We start from the raw sequence: 17832 nt of genomic DNA, 5'->3' as shown, positions 1-17832 counted from the left end.
TGAGCCACCCAGTCAGTTTCACGGACAATATAGGACCTAAGCTGTGCCCGACGAGATGGGTATAATTTGCATTGATAAAGCGATGTTGGGAGTATTTTGCAAGAGGAAGAGGTAGCATGGGCCAAGGTGCAGAGGTGGCAATCCAGGCATCATGCTCCTCCTGGCTGCAATGGGATTTGTGTGAGGGAACAATGGGACAGAAATTTACAGAAAGAGTTCAAGGTCAGATTTCAATAGCCAGGACATATCAGCCAAAGGAATTTGCATCTGATTGGATAAATAATAAGAAACCATTAGTTTTGCACAAAGGCTTTTGAGATGATTGTCAAAGGAAGACAGAGAAAGAAGCATTTAGAAAAGGAAAGCAAACATTTATTTTCTAAGAGGGCAAGAGAGTCAGACTTCAGAAGAATTGGCTGGCCAAAGTATTTAAATTTAAAAGCTGCAAAATTGCCCAGGTTACCGAGTTTACATTAGTCTGTCCATGAAGGAAAAACAGTAGCTTTCTCACATGATTATCATATTCAAAAACTCACGACGTATCTTCAGACACCAACATGGCAAATATCAAGCATAAAATGGTTTACAGGAAATATTCAAGGTTTTGCTATGCAGGGGCCAAACCCAGTCAAGGTGACCTCATTATTTTTGGTTTATGTCAGAGCATTACATGTTTTCTCTGACTGTCATATACGATGTGCCTAATCATGTTGGAAGCAGGGTAAAATGTCACTTTTTGCTTCTACAGGATCAAAGTGGAATTTGAAGCCAATAAACTTGACACTGGTGCTCAGTGGTGTTGTTGAGATGAGCAGAAGTCTCTGTAGGTCTGAGCCACTGTGTTTTCCAGCTTCATCACGAAGAAATTGAGGCAGAGGTGTCAACTGACGGCTCAATGACATATTCCATGACGTAGCTGGGCTGCAGTATGCGACTGACAGCATGGCTTTCCGTTCCACTTCTCCAGCCCTTCTGATTAGCCTGCTGAACCATTTTACTTCTCTTTCAATGATAACTACCAGCAAATTAATTCAAGTGTGGGTGTCTTGGAGTTGCTATCAACAAGACAAATGATACAGCCTCACCAGCAGTGCCCATAATTCAGTTATTCTTAATTAGGCAGTGCTAATCTGAGGAAGAACCAGCCTACAAGATCCCTGATGCCTCCCTGGATATATCAGCATTATTGTCAGAGCATCTGCCTCCTTTATGGCTAGTTCCAAAACATATGATTTACTTCTTATTCTGTTATATTGTGGGGTTTTCCCCCTTGAACCTGGAATGTGCAGTGGGTGTCCTGTTATTACATTTTCATCCGGCCACAGAAGGAGCAACGTGAGGTTACAAATATGCCTCAGTGTTGTCACACCGATTCAGACACTAAGAGATTCCCATTATTTCCGCTACCTGGCTCCATCTGCTTCTGTGTTGATGGAAGGAAGTTCTTTCTAAAGTCTTGACTGTATTGGTTTGGTCTCTGCTACACAATGGACTTTCTGTTGTTCAAGAATTATTAAGTATAAAAAATACGATACTTCTCTATAACATGCTTTATAAAGCAGAGAATTTTTTCCATACATGTCATTCAAAGATGCAAATTCAGACCTTCCCATGTCTTCATTTGTGTCACAAAATGATTTTTTTTAACAGAATGTCGACTTGGATTTTTCTGTTATCCTAATATTGCTGTTAATTTAGTCACTCTTTGTACTGATCTGACATACACAGGAGGACCAAGTGCCAAAATAGATGAACAGCTCCACTCCTTTGAGATTACAATTGTGTCTATGAGCACATTTATAAAACTGCATTAGGGCAGTGGGAGTTGGTGATGGGGGTAGGAGGGGAAGAAAGAAGGATAAATTATAGATGTTTTAGACTTGGGAGTAAAAAGAGACTCTCAAAATGCTCTGAATAAAATTACATCTTTGTTGATATTTTTCCTTATATAAAATGTTTTTACTGTTCTTTGAAATTATGATAAACATGGTTACATCACAAGTAATATCTGAACAGGATTGAGAATACTTCAAAGATGTTTTGCTCATCAACTGACATCTTAAGAAATTCATTAAAACAAATTAAATTGTACATTAATACAATGTAAATTAAAATACAAATAGAACTTCCCCTTTAAAAGTAATTTTTGAGAGCAAAGCTTGTCCTTGGAATTTTTGTCTTTTCTCCACTGGTGGCAGTTTTCCCCTCTGCTGGTTTTATGGCATTTTATTGAGAAGCATTGTGTTGTCAATAAATAGGGTGGTAACCCTGAGGTAGGAGGGACCGTCTGCCCAAACTGGATTCTGGGATGAGAAGTATGTCAATCACTACAGCCTTTATGGTGGGTGTGGTATAATACATATGCCATACAATTTAACATCTTAACCATGTTTAAGTGAACAGTTTAGTAGCGCCAGGTACATTCACATTGCTGTGCAACCCATCACCAGAACTCTTCTCATCTTTCAAATCTGAAAGATTTGAATCTATTCTTTTAGATTGACTGTGAGTCAGCATTCTAAACACAAGTTTAAAACTTTCCTGAAGGCTGTGTTAGCTGCAGTAGCAGGGGTAGCAGGGGTGTAGGCAGCTGTAGCAAAGCGAAAAAGAGGCTGAGGGGACAACCCGAACATGGCGGCTTAGAGCACCCAGGCCAGACTTCATTCATGGAAACTCCAACTTCCTCGGCCATCCTCCCGTTAACAGTCTTCAACCTTCCTTTTTCAACCACAGCTCTGTACTTCCACCCTCTTCAAGCCACAGATGCTCCACCTTCCAGCCCAATGTTTATAAACAGCACTGCATAGGAGAAGTATTCCGAGGGTTAGGAGGTGGGGGAACGGCTTCTGTGAGTACAAATTTAAGAAATGCTGCATACTCTTCCCCTCTTGGAAATTCCCAATGTTCATTTGCATAATAAAATCTCCAACAAGTCTTACAGTGAAGAAATCAATGTAATTTTATAACTTTGTCTAAAATAGCCCTTTCCAAATTACTTGACTATGTACCTTATAACATGATGGTTAAGAACACAGGTTTGTGGATTCATGAAGCTCTAGATTCCAGGACCAACTTTACACTTACAAACTACACCAAGTTACTTGCCCTCTCTGGGCCTTGGTTTTCACATCAGTGCAATAGGTTAAATAACATCCAGCTTTTCAAGGAAAGAAGGAAGGAAGGAAAGGAGGGAGGGGCATCCTATAAACTCAACTCTATGATGACATGGATTCAAAAGTATAGATTTAACCTAAATGTAACAGTAATAGCAAAAAAAAATAAGTCAAGATCAAAAAGAACTACAAGAAGCTGACGAACTATTCCAGATTCAAAGAGACTAAAGAAACAAGACAATTTAACACAATGTATGAGCGTGGATTAGAGCTTGAAGCAGGAAAAAAAAAAGCTATAAAGGACATTATTGGGGTGATTGATAAAATTTGAATATGGGCTGTATTTAAAACAATAGAATAGAATTGTATCATTGTTACATTTCTTGATTTAAATTATTGTACGATGGTTATGTAAGAGAATGTCCTTATGTCTAGGTAACACACACTGAAGTATTGAGGGTAAAGGAGACATAATGTATCCAACTTACTCTCAAATGGTTGAGGGAAACCTCAGAACCACAGGAGAGAGGGGTGTGGTGGGGGGAAATTATAAGGCAAATGAGGCAAAATGGAAAAGAATTAAGGGTATACAGGAGTTCCTCGTGCTATTCTTGTAACTTTTCTAGTTCGAAATATATCAAAATGAAAACTTACCTAAAATTCATGATAACAGATATAAACATACATAATGGTTAGCTCAGGGCTCATCTTCTCAAAAACACCTGTGTCTAATGATGCCTTGTGCTGGGTATATCCCACTTGTCCCTCCAGTTCGGCCTCCACCACCTTCCTCGCCCCGGTTTGATCTCTGGGGGTCTGTCTTTAAGGACTCTATCAGTGGGCTCTGTGCTCTCTGGTCTTTAGCTGGATTTGCCCAGTGGGAGATGCTCTTTGGGTTCTGGCAACCTCTACCTCCCTGCTCTGCCCCTTGGGGCTTAGAAGTGATAATAGTTTCCCAGCGCTATGAGCCCTGGATATTCCAACATTCCATGTTGTTTTCCCTAAACCTTGACCACACATTTGTAACTTCATTTACCACTCCTCAGCTACCCAGTTTGAACATGCTTCTCTAGACACTGGAGACACAAAGATGGCCGAACATCTTTGTAGGATCACCGTGCCCCTGAGCCCAGTTAATGTGGCCACGACTCCTTCCTCAGAGGAATGAACCTCCCTCTTGATTTCATAACAGTATATCAGAGAAAATGTAGTCAAGGTTAATGAGAAATTACTAAAAGTCTTAGAATAATGGAATATTATAACTTTACAACCACCACTCTGCTCTGGAATGTCCTGCTGTCCTTCACCTGACCTACTCACTGCATCAGTCCATCACCAGAAGCACCCCAGCCTAAACTTTCAGTGTTAAACAATTGAGAAGATTAACGAACGGATCAAATAAATCCTCAAAATGATGGGAGACTAAGCAGCCATTAAAGTTATGCTAAAGATCTATATAAACAATAGTGTTTACAATGGTTGAAGTGAGAAAAAGTAGGTTACAGAACTCCTTGTAGAGTATGAATTCATACATACACACACACACACATATAGGTACATATACATATAGAAACATATATACACAAAAACATATATGTATGCACTTATACACACACACACACACACACACACACACACATACACACACACATGTTATTGTCAACTTTGTTAACCTGGGAACTCTATTTCCCAGAAACCTCTTCCCTGTCTGGCTCTGAGCTGGAGTTGGCAGCCACACGCTGAAGGAATTTCCAGTTAGATACACTGCCAGATAGACCCAGACTTGCCTGGTGGTTTCCAACTTGTCCTAATTCTCATTCCACACCCAAATCTTCTGCTGCTGCCACAGCAGTACCCTATACCAGCCTTCACTCCACAGAGGCAACAGCTTCCCTGAGACCTCACCACAAGCCTCAGCTTTGTAGTGGGATGTGGTAGGGCTTCTCAGATTTCCTGCAAGCTCTGCTTGTCCAACCACACTGGTGCTTCAGGAGAGTAGCTAGTGGCTCTTTCTCAATCCTCCAACTCCCCCTTCTGGACTCTCACTTCTCCAGCTCCCCCCATAACTTGTTATGGTCTAATTCCTATAACCAACCCCTTCTTCTATAAATCCACGGCGACTCTGCTTCCCTGACTGTACCCTAACTGAAACAATACATGAATATGTGTAGGAAAATGTCTGAAAAGATAAGTGCTAAATGGAAATCCTCATTATGTCTGAGTGGTAGGCTTATAAGGTTTTTTTCTTTTTATTTGTCTGTGTTTAATTTTTTTTTAATAATGACCATGGATTAACTAAGGTTAAATGATTAAAGAAAAATATCTTTTACATGGCAACAATCCAGTAACAACCCATTCTTTTTGTTAAATACTAGTTTCAGGTGTACAACATAGTGATTCAGTATTTTTACAAATTATAATCATTTTAAATTTATTATAAAATATTGGCTATATTTCTCATGCTGTACAATATATCATTGTAGCTTATTTATTTTGTACATGGTAATAATCCCCCTCCACTATATTACCCCTCCCCACTTCCCTCTCCCTACTCCTAATCACTATTTGTTCTCTATCTGTACCTTTGTTTCTGTTTTGTTATATTCATTCATTTCATTCTTTTAGATTCCACATATGTGATAACATATAGTACATACTATATGTTATGTCTTTCTCTGTCTGACTTATTTCACTAAGCATAATACCCTCCAGGTCCATGCATGTTGTTGCAAATGGCAAAATATAGTTCTTTTTTATGGCTGAGTAATATTTCATTATATATATTGTATATAATATATATAATATTGTATATAATATATATATCTTATATATGTTGGCTAACACTGCTATGAACATAGGGGTGCATATATCTTTTCAAATTAGTGTTTTCATTTTTTCCAGATATATACCCAGGAGTGGAACTGCTGGATCATATGATAGTTTTATTTTTAATTTTTTTTGAGGAACCTCCATACCATTTTCCATAGTGGCTGCACCAAATTACATTCCCACCAACAGTGCACAAAGGTTCCCTTTTCTCCACATCCTTGCCAACATTTGTTATATGTGGTATTTTTGATGATAGTCATTCTGACAGGTATGAGGTGATAACTCATTGTAGTTTTGATTTACATTTCTCTGATGATTAGCAATGTTAAGCATTTTTTTATGTGCCTGTTGGCCATCTGGATGTATTCTTTGAAAAAATGTCTATTCAGGTCTTCTGCCCATTTCTTAATCAGCTTGTTTGTTTTTTGATATTCAGTTGTATAAGCTGTTTATATATTTTGAATATTAACCACTTATGGGTCATATCATTTACAAATATTTTCTCCCATTTATTAGGTTGTCTTTTAGTTTTGTCAATGGTTTTCTTTCTTTCTTTCTTTCTTTCTTTCTTTCTTTCTTTCTTTCTTTCTTTCTTGCCGCATTGCGAAGCTTGCAGGATCTTAGTTCCCTGACCAGGGAATGAACCTGGTGAACCCAGGGCCATGGCAGTGAAAGTGCCAAGTCCTAACCATTGGACAACCAGGGAATTTCCTGTCAATGGTTTCCCTTGCTGTGAAAAAGCTTTTAAGTTTAATTAGATCCCATGTGTTTATTTTTGCTTTTGTTTCCTTTGTCTTAGAGACAAATCCATGAAAAAATTGCTACCATTTATGTCAAAGAGTTTTCTGCTGATGTTTTCTTCTAGGAGTTTTTTGGTTTCTGCTCTTACATTTAGGTCTTTAAACCATTTTGAGTTTATTTTTCCATATGGTGTGAGAAAATGGTCTAATTTCGTTCTTTTACATGTAGCTGTACAGTTTTCCTGTCACCATTTGTTGAAGAGACTATCTTTTCCCCATTGTATATTCTTGCCTCCTTTGTCATAGATTAACCAGCCATAGGTGAGTGGGTTTATTTCTGACCTCTCTATTCTGTTTCATTGATCTATGTGCCTGGTTTTGCTCCAGTACCATACTGTTTTGATTATTGTAGCTTTGTCATATAGTCTAAAATCAGCACATGTGATATCTTCAGCTTTGTTCTTTTTCTCAAGATTGCTTTGGCAATTACAGGTCTTTTGTGATTCCATATAAATTTTAGGGTTATTTGTTCTATTTCTGTGAAAATGTCATGGCTATTTTGATAGGGATTGCATTAAATCTTCAGATTGCTTTCGGTAGTATGGACATTTTAACAATATTATTTCTTACAATCTATGAACATGACATATCTTTCTATTTGTTTGTGTCATCTTCAGTTTCTTTCATCAGTGTCTATAATTTTCCATGTAAAGGTCTTTTACCTCCTTAGTTAGATTTTTCCTAAGTGTTTTATTCTGTTTGATGTGATGGTAAATAGGATTGTTTACTTAATTTCTCTGATAGTTTGTTGTTAGTGTATAGAAATGCAACACATTTCTGTATATAAATTTTGTATCCTGCAACTTTACCAAATTCATTGATGAGTTCTAGTAGTTTTTTGGTGGCTTCTTTAGGATTTTTATGTACAGTATCATGTTATCTGCAAACAGTGACAGTTTTACTTCTTCCTTTCCAGTTTGGAGTCCTTTTATTTCTTTTTCTTGTCTGACTACTGTGGCTAGGACATCCAATACTATGTTGAATAAAAGTGGCAAGAGTGGGCATCCTTGCCTTTTTCCTGATCTTAAAGAAAATTCTTTTAGCTTTTCACTGTTGAGTGTGATGTTAGCTGCAGGTTTGTCATATATTGCCATTATTATGTTGAGGTATGTTCCCTCTATATCCACTTTGTTGATAGTTTTTATCATAAATAGATGTTGAATTTTATCAAAAGCTTTTTCTGCATCTATTGAGATAATCATATGATTTTTATTGTTCAATTTGTTAATGTGGTGTATCATATTGTTTGATTTACAGATTTTGAACATCTTTGCATGCTGGGGATAAATCCCACTTGATCATCATGTATGATCCTTTTATTGTATTGTTGAATTCAGTTTGCTAATAGGTTGAGGATTTTTGCATCTATGTTCATCAATGTTGTTGACCCGTAATATTCTTTTTCTGTGATACCTTTGTCTGGTTTTGGTATCAAGGTGATGCTGGCCTCATAGAATGAATTCAAGAGCATTGCTTCTTCTGCATTTTTTGGAGTAGTTTGAGAAGGATAGGTGTTAACTCCTCTCTAAATGTTTGGTAGAATTCACCTGTGAAGCTATCTGGCCCTGAACTTTTGTTTGTTGAGAGTTGTTTTATTACTAATTCAATTTCATTACTGGAAATTTGTTAACTCATATTTTCTATTTCTCCCTGGTGCAGTCTTGGGAGATTATACATTCATAAGAATTTATAATTGTACATTTATTCTAGCTTGTCCATTTTATTGGGGTATAATTGCTGGTAGTAATCTCTTATGATCCTTTGTATTTCTGAGATATTGGTTTTAACATTTCCTTTTTCATTTCTGGCTTTATTGATTTGAGCTCTCTATTTTTTTCTTGATGACTCTGGCTAAAGGTTTATGAATTTTGTTTATCTTTTCAAAGAATCAGCTCTTGGTTTCTTTGGGCATTTTTTTTTTTTTTTTTTTTTTTTTTGGTCTCTGTTTATTTCTGCTCTGATCTTTATAATTTGTTTTCTTCTACTAATTTTGGGTTTTGTGTGTTCTTCTTTCTGTAGCTCCTTTAGGTATAAGGGTAGGTTGTTTATTTGAGATTTTTCTTGTTCCCTGAGGTAAGCTTGTATTGCTAAAAAATTCCCTCTTAGAACTGATTTTGCTGCATCCCAGAGATTTGGGATCATTGTGCTTTCGTTTTCATTTGTCTCCAGGTATTTTTTTATTCCTTCTTTGATTTCTTTGGTGATCTATATTTGTTTAGTAGCATATTGTTTAGCCTCCACATGTTTGTGTTTTTTGCAGTTTTTTCCTTGTACTTGATTTCTAGTCTCATAGCATTTTGGTCAGAAAACGTGCTTGGGATGGTTTGAATTTTCTCAAATTTACTGAGACTTGTTTTGTTGCCTAGTAACAACCCATTCTTAATCATTTGTTACACAGGAACACTAACAAGAATGAATAGGACTCAGACTGGCTGGCATCAATATCAGAACCTCCTCTCCAATATCCAGCCAGAATTACTCAATTTATTCCCTGGGACAATTAAGGTATTTTTGAAATATTATGGGTTTTTTGTTGTTTTTTTTAAGGAGAGATACAGAATAATTATAAATTTTCAGACTTTTTATCACCTTCACATTTCTTCCTTGATTCTTTTCTTACCCTGGAAAAATTAGTATATAAATCTTAATTTTACAAAGAGAGAGACTGACACAGAGGGCAAATGAGAGTCAATTTAAAAATTAAATTTTTATATTTAATGTTTTTCTAAAACTATTCCAAATAAAGATCAAAGATATCTGTGAATATATAGAGATTCTGTATGGATTTGATCAGTCTTGGGTGGGAAGGGGTTTTTTGTTTGTTTGCTTTTTCAGGATAGGTTGATTTTTCTATAGGACAAGTGGGCACATGTTTGGAATAATTAATATAAATATTATAAATTAATTTTACAGATGATATTTTGGTATTAAAAGGTTGGCAAATTGTCAGCAGATTTGACAATTGTTTAAAAATGAACATTTTGGGACTTCCCTGATGGTCCAGTGGTTAAGAATCTGCCTTCCAGTGCAAGGGAGGTGGGTTTGATCCCTGATTGGGGAATCTAAGATCCCACATGCCTGTGCAGAGCCATTAAGCTGGTGCACTCTAGAGTCCATGTGCCACAACTAGAGAGTCCATGTGTCGCAATGAAGAGCCTGTGCAGCTCATCTAAAAGATCCCACACACCACAAAGAAGATCCAACGTGCCACAGCCAAATAAATAAATATTTTAAAAAATGAACATTTTATCAAATGAATCTGTAGGGTGCAGCATATAATTACAGAGCTGTGGATATGATGCTGATGCTAAGCTATCAAAAGGAAAAGTATGAGATGAATTGGACTCCTAGAGCCCGAGGGTAGTGAAAAACACATTACAGCACTCTAATAAACTGCCCATCTCAAATGACCTAAAGTGGTATTAACATAAAAACAAACAGAAAGTCCCTTTAGAAAAGAAAATTAAATGATTTATTCAGTAGCTAACTACGTTTTCCCCAAAAGACAATATAGTAGTAGAAAAAGGAAGAACCACCACAACAAAGCAAAAGGATACATATTTGTTGCTTTGAGGTTAAGAATAAGAGCACTAAAGTCTGCTTTTGCCGCTTATAAGTTGCTTTGCCTTAGGCCAATAACATACCATGTCTCTCGGTTGCTCCATCTATAAAATGGGGATAGTATTATCTAGCTCCTGGAACTGTCATAAAGATTTCATGAGATAATAAATATAAAGCAAAAAGCATCATATTTAGTGCTCTACCTTAGAAAAGGCTTAGCTCCTTTAATAAACTCATGTGTGGGGTGAAATAAGGAGATTTATGAAAGCAGATGGAGCTTAAAACACCCAGAGTTTAGCTAAATGAGTCTTTCACGTGTAATTAGGGCCACTAAAAATGTAAGATACTAAAGTAAGAAGCATAGATAGAAAAGAAAATCAAAACTGTTCATGTTGGGACTTCCTTGGCAGTCCAGTGGTTAGGACTCTGCACTTCCACTGCAGGGGGCTCAGGTTCGATCCCTGGTCGGGGAACTAAGATCCCGTATGCCTCACAGCACGGCCAAAACAACAACACAACAAAAAACTCTTCATGTTAAAAACAACAAATTGCCTAATTAAACATAGCGAATTGACTCACATACTTACCTTTGTTTCTTCACTAAACTCCACCAAAATGATAGTAAAACAGGAGAAGCATACACCCACATGGACACCTTCATACTGTTTTCATAGTGGCTGTACCAATTTGCATTCCCACCAACAGTGCATGAGGGTTCCTTTTTCCCCACATCTTTGCCAACACTTGTTATTTGTTGTCTTTTTGATGCCATTCTGACAGGTGTGAGGTGATATCTCATTGTGGTTTTAATTTGCATTTCCTTGATGATCAGCAGTGTTGAGCATCTTTTCACGTGTCTGTTCACCATTTGTATGTCTTCTTTGGTAAAATATCTATTCAGGTCCTCTGACCATTTTTTAATCAGGTTGTTTGGTTTTTTTTTTTTTTACCTTGAGCTGTGGGAATTATTTGTATATTTTGGATATTAACCCCTTATCGGATGCATCATTTGCAGATATCTTCTCCTATTCTGTAGGTAGCCTTTTCATTTTGTTCATAGTTTTCTTCACTGTGCAAAAAGCTTTTTAGTTTGACGTCATCCCATTTGTTTTTACTGTTATTTCCCTTGCCTGAGGAGACATATCCAAAAAAATTGCTAAGATCGATGATATCATAGAGCTTACTGCCTATGTTTTCTTCTAAAAGTTTTATGGTTTCATGTCTTACATTTAAGTCCCTAAGCCATTTTGAGGTGTTTTTTTGTTTTTGTGTTTCTTTTTTTTTTGTATGTGGTATAAGAAAGTAGTCCAGTTTGGTTCTTCTGCATGTAGCCATCCAGTTTTCACGACACAATTTATTGAAGAGGCTGTGTTTCCCCGTAGTATATTCTTGCCTCCATTGTCATAGCTTAATCGACCATACAAGTGTGGGTTCGTGTCTGGGCTCTCTATTCTGTTTCATTGATCTATGTGTCTGTTTTTGTGCCAGTACCATACTGTACTGATTACTGAAGCTTTGTAGTATAATTTGAGATCAGGGAGTCCCCAGAAGTTTTCTTAAAATCTGGGAGCAGGCCCTTCTCCTACCGCTTCTTCCTCCACGCTAGCTAGAAAATAGACACGCTAGATGGAACCAGAGGGCATTTTGTTACCATTGTTAGAAATCATTTATTGGGAATGACAAAGAAGCAGCCAAGAGGGAGGCTGAGTTCCTGATGTTCCAAATTAGCCTTGACAACCCACATTTATGTGAGAGAGAAATAAGCTTCTATCTTCTTTAGGTCATAATTATTTTTGGTTTCTGTCACTTGTAGTCAAATCTCATCTCAGGTAATCCAACCTAATACACAAGCTTAGGAAGGTTTTCTTTGCAAGTTATTAAGTTCTAAAAAAATGTATATAATATGGATATATATAACATGGTTTTTATTTATTGTGTTATTTAAATCCTATAAATACATCTGATATTTTTGGTCTTCTTGATGTACAAATTCTGAAGGTTAATTAAAGATTGATACTATGATGGTGGCTTTATCAATGTCATATATTTTTGGAAGATTTTGCTATATGTAAATATCTTCTATAATGTTTGATGCATAACAATTAGTGTATATTTTGGTAGACTACTAAATGAAATTTAAAAAAAATTCTTTGTCCCATTTTAAACTTTGGATCTTGATTTTACTCTTTCTGATAATATTACATTTGATTTCCTTTAAAAATTTTTCTTCTATGCCTTTCCCCATTCCTGTATTTTCCTTCTTCCTTTGTCACTTTGCTTAGGTATTGCAGGATTAACCTCAAAGTGTCAAAAGACTAACTCTTTCAAAGGGTGCTAGGCCTGCTGGGAAATGGCTCTTAAATTCACCCATTTTCATGGAAAGCACTCAGAAACATTGTGGGATTATTTTGTCTCTGCTGAGTGGGAAGGCACAGAGTTTGAATTTCTAGAGCAGTAAGGATAGGAGGGAATAGGCAGAGGTGGGGAAAAGAAGGAGATGAAAATCCTGTGAGAATGACAAGATAAGATCTGTCAGAATTCTTACACAATGCAGCTACTCATATCCACAAATGTATGTCCCAGGGAAATTACTGGAGACTAAATAGCCCATACCACCATCAGGCAGCTTTCTGTGTCATCTCCTGCCTTGTCTAAACAAATCCATAAATTTCCACATCCTTTTCTATAAAGAAATATTACATCCTCTAATGACATGGGCATTTTTCCAACAATTACATTATCATTTTGTTGCTAAAGTTACCAGATATATTTCTCACAGAGAACATGAAGCTAGTTTTTTTTTAAACCAAACATCAAGATATTGGTCTGTATTTTACTAATTTTGTTTATATAAAAATGGTACATGCTTATTTTAAGGAATGTCTAGCATGAAGAAGTCTAGTAGAGGAAAGGCAGTTAAAAAAACAAAGTTAACATTTATTGAGACCTCTTTATATGTCAACATTATTTTAAGTACTTTGTGGATATTAACTCATTTAATCCTCACAATGGCTTGATGAAGTAGGACTATTACTGTACCCATTTTACAGATGCAGAAACTTAAAATTTATTAACTTGCTCAAAATTACAGTTATTGAGAGGCAGAGCTGCTGTCTCAATCCCCCAACCCCCAACCCCTGGCTCCTTAGTTTCTCTTATACTTCTCAGCAAAAAGTTAACAAAACTATCATCACCTCAAACTCCACCATCCACATAACTATCACTATCAGGTGAACATCATTTCACGGATCTTTCTCTACATATATACGGGTGGAATGATAAGTAGAAATACTTTTAGGAAATAGGGTTATACCACGCATGTTATGAAGGAATGAATGAAAGATTACAAATAGACAAAAACTAAGAGCGTATCTTGCACCAAGCATTGTGATTCATCTAATTTTGTGATTAAAACTTTAAAATAAATAAAAAATTTTAAATGAGGTTGATATCCTAATACCTTTTTAAACTAGTAAAGGCTTAACACTTTATATACCCTCCTTGCTTTCCACCTCCCAATTTTTTGTGGATTACATTATTAGATTAGATTCAGATGTTATCATAATACCCCCACTATTTCCAATTAGCCCCATAACTGAATGCTTCACAGTTTATTGTAAATTCTTTTATCATGGCGTCTCCACTGCTGAGGTCTCTGTATTGATTCATCAGTTAGTTGTCTGCTTTCATTTATAAGTAGGTCTTTCAAGAACAGCTCAAGGGTCTACCATCTTTTGAGTTCATGCATGTTTGAGAATATATGCATTTTGCCTTTATATTTGAATGAGATCTTCTTTGTTATAAATGTTAGAGTCATTTTCTTTCATTCAAAACCTTGTAGACATTTCCTCTGTCTGTTGAATGTTGCTCTCCAGAAATCTAAAAATAGCTTGATTTTGCTTTTTTCATTCTTTTTTTTGGGGGGGGGGGGTGCCTAGGAGCATGATTTGCTTTTTCTAATAAAAAAGGATTTATCTGAAGAAATCTGTCTTTATTTTTGAAATTTTACAACTTACCTAGAATATATCTGTTAGTACTCAGAAACAAAATTTCCTGAAATAAGATGTGCTCTTTTAACTTGCTGATTATTCTTTTATAATTTTCATTCCAAGGAAACTTTCTTGTTCCATGTGTTCATGCCCTATTTCTAGTTTGTGGTCCTTTTGGATTTTTCCTAATTATGATGATCTTTCTTTTTCATTGGCATTTGACTCACTGTACTTTTCCTCTATGTCAGCAATTTAATTTTCAACTGTCTTTTCTGTTCCTTTCTAATTTACTTAACAAACTTTTAATGACCTCCTTTTGATCCTCAACTTGTTTCTTAGACCTATAATCTCTTTTTAAAATCTCATTTAATTGTTTTATTTCATATTTGAGGCTTACCTTAATGAATTCATGAGCTTAATAAGTTGTTCCCTAGTATGAAGCACTTGAGGGAAATTTGTTCTTTAGGATATAGTTTCTTCTAGGTTGGATTTTTTTTTTCCTGTAGTATGACCCCATAGTTACCATGCCACTTTTTAAATTTTATCTTGCTCATTCTTGGACAGCTCTGATGAGATCCTCTATATCCTGTGATAAAGTGTAAATTACTTCTCATTCATCCAACAAGACTTTATTGAACACCTATGTGCCAGGCATGTATCAATGAATAAAACAGAAAAAAAATCCCATTTATATTCTGGTGAATGGGAGAAGGGGTCATTGATTAAGAAGAGAATGATAATAAATAATAAACATAGTAAATATATTACATGTTAAGGAGATAAGTAATATGGAGAAAAAAAATAGAACAAAGTAAGGAGAATTGAGAGTACCAAGGTAGAGACAGGTACAAATTGCAACTTTAAATAGGCAGTCAGTGTAGGTGTTCTGGTTGTCTATCATTGTGTAACAAACTACCCCAAAACTTTAGTGGTTTCAAGTAACAACCATTTTATATTATATGATTTTGTGGGTCAGGAATTTGGGCAGGGCTTCTGTTCTACCTGATGTCAACTGAAGTCACTCAGTGGTTTTCAACTGGTGGCAAGTTTGGGCTGGATGATCCGGTATGACTTCACTGGTCCAAGAGGGTTCAAGATGTCTTCACACACATGCCTAGACTTGGCAGAGATGCTGGAAGCCTAGTTTCAGCTGGAACTCTCTCACTCCTCATGTTGTCTCAGGATGTCTCCAGGTGGTTTCTACAGAAGGGTAGTCAGACTTCTTACAAGAAAACTCAGGATTCTAAGACTCCAAGGTGGAAGTTGTTAGTCCCAAAGATAAGCCTTCCATGCTCTACTGGTCTAAGCCATCACAAACCATTCTTATTAATTCAAGAGGATGGGAAATAAACTCTCCCCTCAACAGGAGTGTCAAAAAATTTGCAGCCATCCCTTATTCTTCTGGTAGGTTTCACTGGGTATTGACATTTAACCAAAGATTTGAAGGAGATGAAAAAGTTGGCCAGGGAAATATTTAAGAGAAGATTTGCAGAGGAAGGAAACAACAGTGCAAAATCTTCTAGTTGGGAGTTTGTCGGGCATGCCAGTGTGGTGGAGAAAGAGTGAGCAAGGCAACAGTATTAAATAAAATTAGAGAAATAATGCTGGCAGATCCTGTAAGGTCTTGTAGCCACTTAAAGGCTTTGGCTTTTACTATGAGTGAATGGTGTGTCACTGAGTGATGAGCAGAGACATGACATGATATGACTCATCTTTTGAAAAGGATCAGTCTAGCTGCTATGTTAAGGATAGACTGTGGCTGGATGCTGCTGGCAACAGGGTCACCATTTAGGAGTCTGTTGCATTAATTCAAACAAGAGGTAATGATGGTCTAGACAAGTGTAGTAGAAGTAGAAGTAGGGAGGAGTTGTTGGATTCTGGATTTAATTTAAAGGTTGATGCAATAGTATTTTTAATAGCTTAGATGTGTCATGTGTATGAACAAGACGAAAGTAAAGAATGACTCCAAAGATTTTAGCCTGAGCAGCTAGAAGGATAGATTTGTCATCATCTAAGTAAAGAAGATTCTAAATAGAGTAGGTTTAAGGAAAAAAACCAAGAATTCTGTTTTGGGTATGTTAAGTTTGGGATGAATACTAGATATCCTAGTAGAGATAGCAAGCAGAAACAAGTAGTAGAGGAGACTGGAATTTGGCAGACATCTTGATTGATAATACAAATTGGGGACACGGTCCATGTTTGTAAAGGCATCGAACGGATGAGATTGCTGAGAGGCTCTGATACACTCTAGCATTAAGAGAGTGGGAAGAAAATGGAGTGCTAGACAGAAACCTGAAAGAAGTATTGAATGAGGAAAGAGGAAGACAAAGAGTACAATGAAATGGAGGCCAGGTGAAGATGTTTCAATGAAGAAAGTGCTTCTTCAAATTCTGTCACATGCTACTAATAGGGCAAATAAGATGAGGATTAGCAATTGGAGATTGGAATTAACAACACACAAGTTGGGAATGCCCCGGCAGTTCAGTGGTTAGGACTTGGCACTTTCACTGCTGAGGCCCCGGGTTCCATCCCTGGTTGGGGAATGAAGATCCTGCAAGCCATGAAGCGAGAGAGAGGGAGAGGGAGAGGGAGAAGGAAGGAAGGAAGGAAAGAAGGAAGAAAACACAAGTCACTGTGATTCAATGTTTTTATAGAACCCTGAAACTAATACAATATTATAAATCACCTATAATTTTAAAAAAAAGAACACACAAGTCATTGGTGATCTTGACAAGAGAAGAACTGGAGACAGAGAATACAGACAACGCTTTCAAGGAGTTTTCCTGAGAATGATCTAGTACAGTGGAAAGAATTATAAGGTAAAGAGAAAGCGGGAAGAATTGATGGAACATTGTTCTTGAGTTACACAAGAGAGGACAGAATCTGTTACCGAATGCAAGTGTGTGTGCCCGACACACAGTGAGGCGAAACAATACCAAAATGTCAGAGTTTGGAGCAGAGAAAGGTTTATTGCAGGGCCATGCAAGGAGAATGGGTGGCTCATGCCTTAACCCCCGTACCTCCCCCCACTCCCCAAAAGCTTTCAACAAAGACCTTTTATAGGAGAAGTGATGGAGGGGCGTGGTTAGTTGCTGCAAACTTCTCGGTGTCGGATCCGGATCCTTTGTTCTTGAGGTCAGGTCACGGTCAGGTCACGATGTTCCTGTAAACCTCCACCAAAACAAATGTTATTTTCAGTTCTGACAAGAAAGGGCAAGGTCCCAAGGCTTAACTTTAGCCCTCTGAGGTCCAGGCCCTGGCTAAGAGGAGGGGGTCCCTGCGCAGGACGGTTACCCTGAGAGCATTCGTCCCGCACCCAGTCTGGGTCTTCCTGCCGGTGCCCAGGCCCAGCTAAGCAGCCAGATCTCAGCTGGAGGTGCCCTCAGGGCCAGGTCCCCAGACCATGCCCAGCCGTCTTCACTGAGGGAGCCAGGCGCCCAGGAGCCAGCCGGCCCTCAGGCCACCCAAACAGGGTCTGGGTCCCGAGGTCTGCGACACATGGAGACGGCCGCCGGCATTAGGCCGCAGAGGTGGAAATAG

General features: G+C 37.3%; 1 pseudogene; it reads left to right on the top strand.

Annotated features, from left to right (window-relative positions):
- LOC113613082 (N-acetyl-D-glucosamine kinase pseudogene) overlaps window positions 1-17832 on the top strand; it is a 33209-nt pseudogene extending 15377 nt beyond the window's left edge.

Source organism: Aethalodelphis obliquidens, unplaced genomic scaffold (genome assembly GCF_003676395.1).
Source record: "Aethalodelphis obliquidens isolate GAN/ISIS:26980383/991018 unplaced genomic scaffold, ASM367639v1 scaffold84, whole genome shotgun sequence".
NCBI classification, from domain to species: Eukaryota; Metazoa; Chordata; class Mammalia; order Artiodactyla; family Delphinidae; genus Aethalodelphis; species Aethalodelphis obliquidens.
The sequence above is the reverse complement of the archived record's forward strand: the minus strand, read 5'-3'. Positions and strand labels throughout refer to the sequence as shown.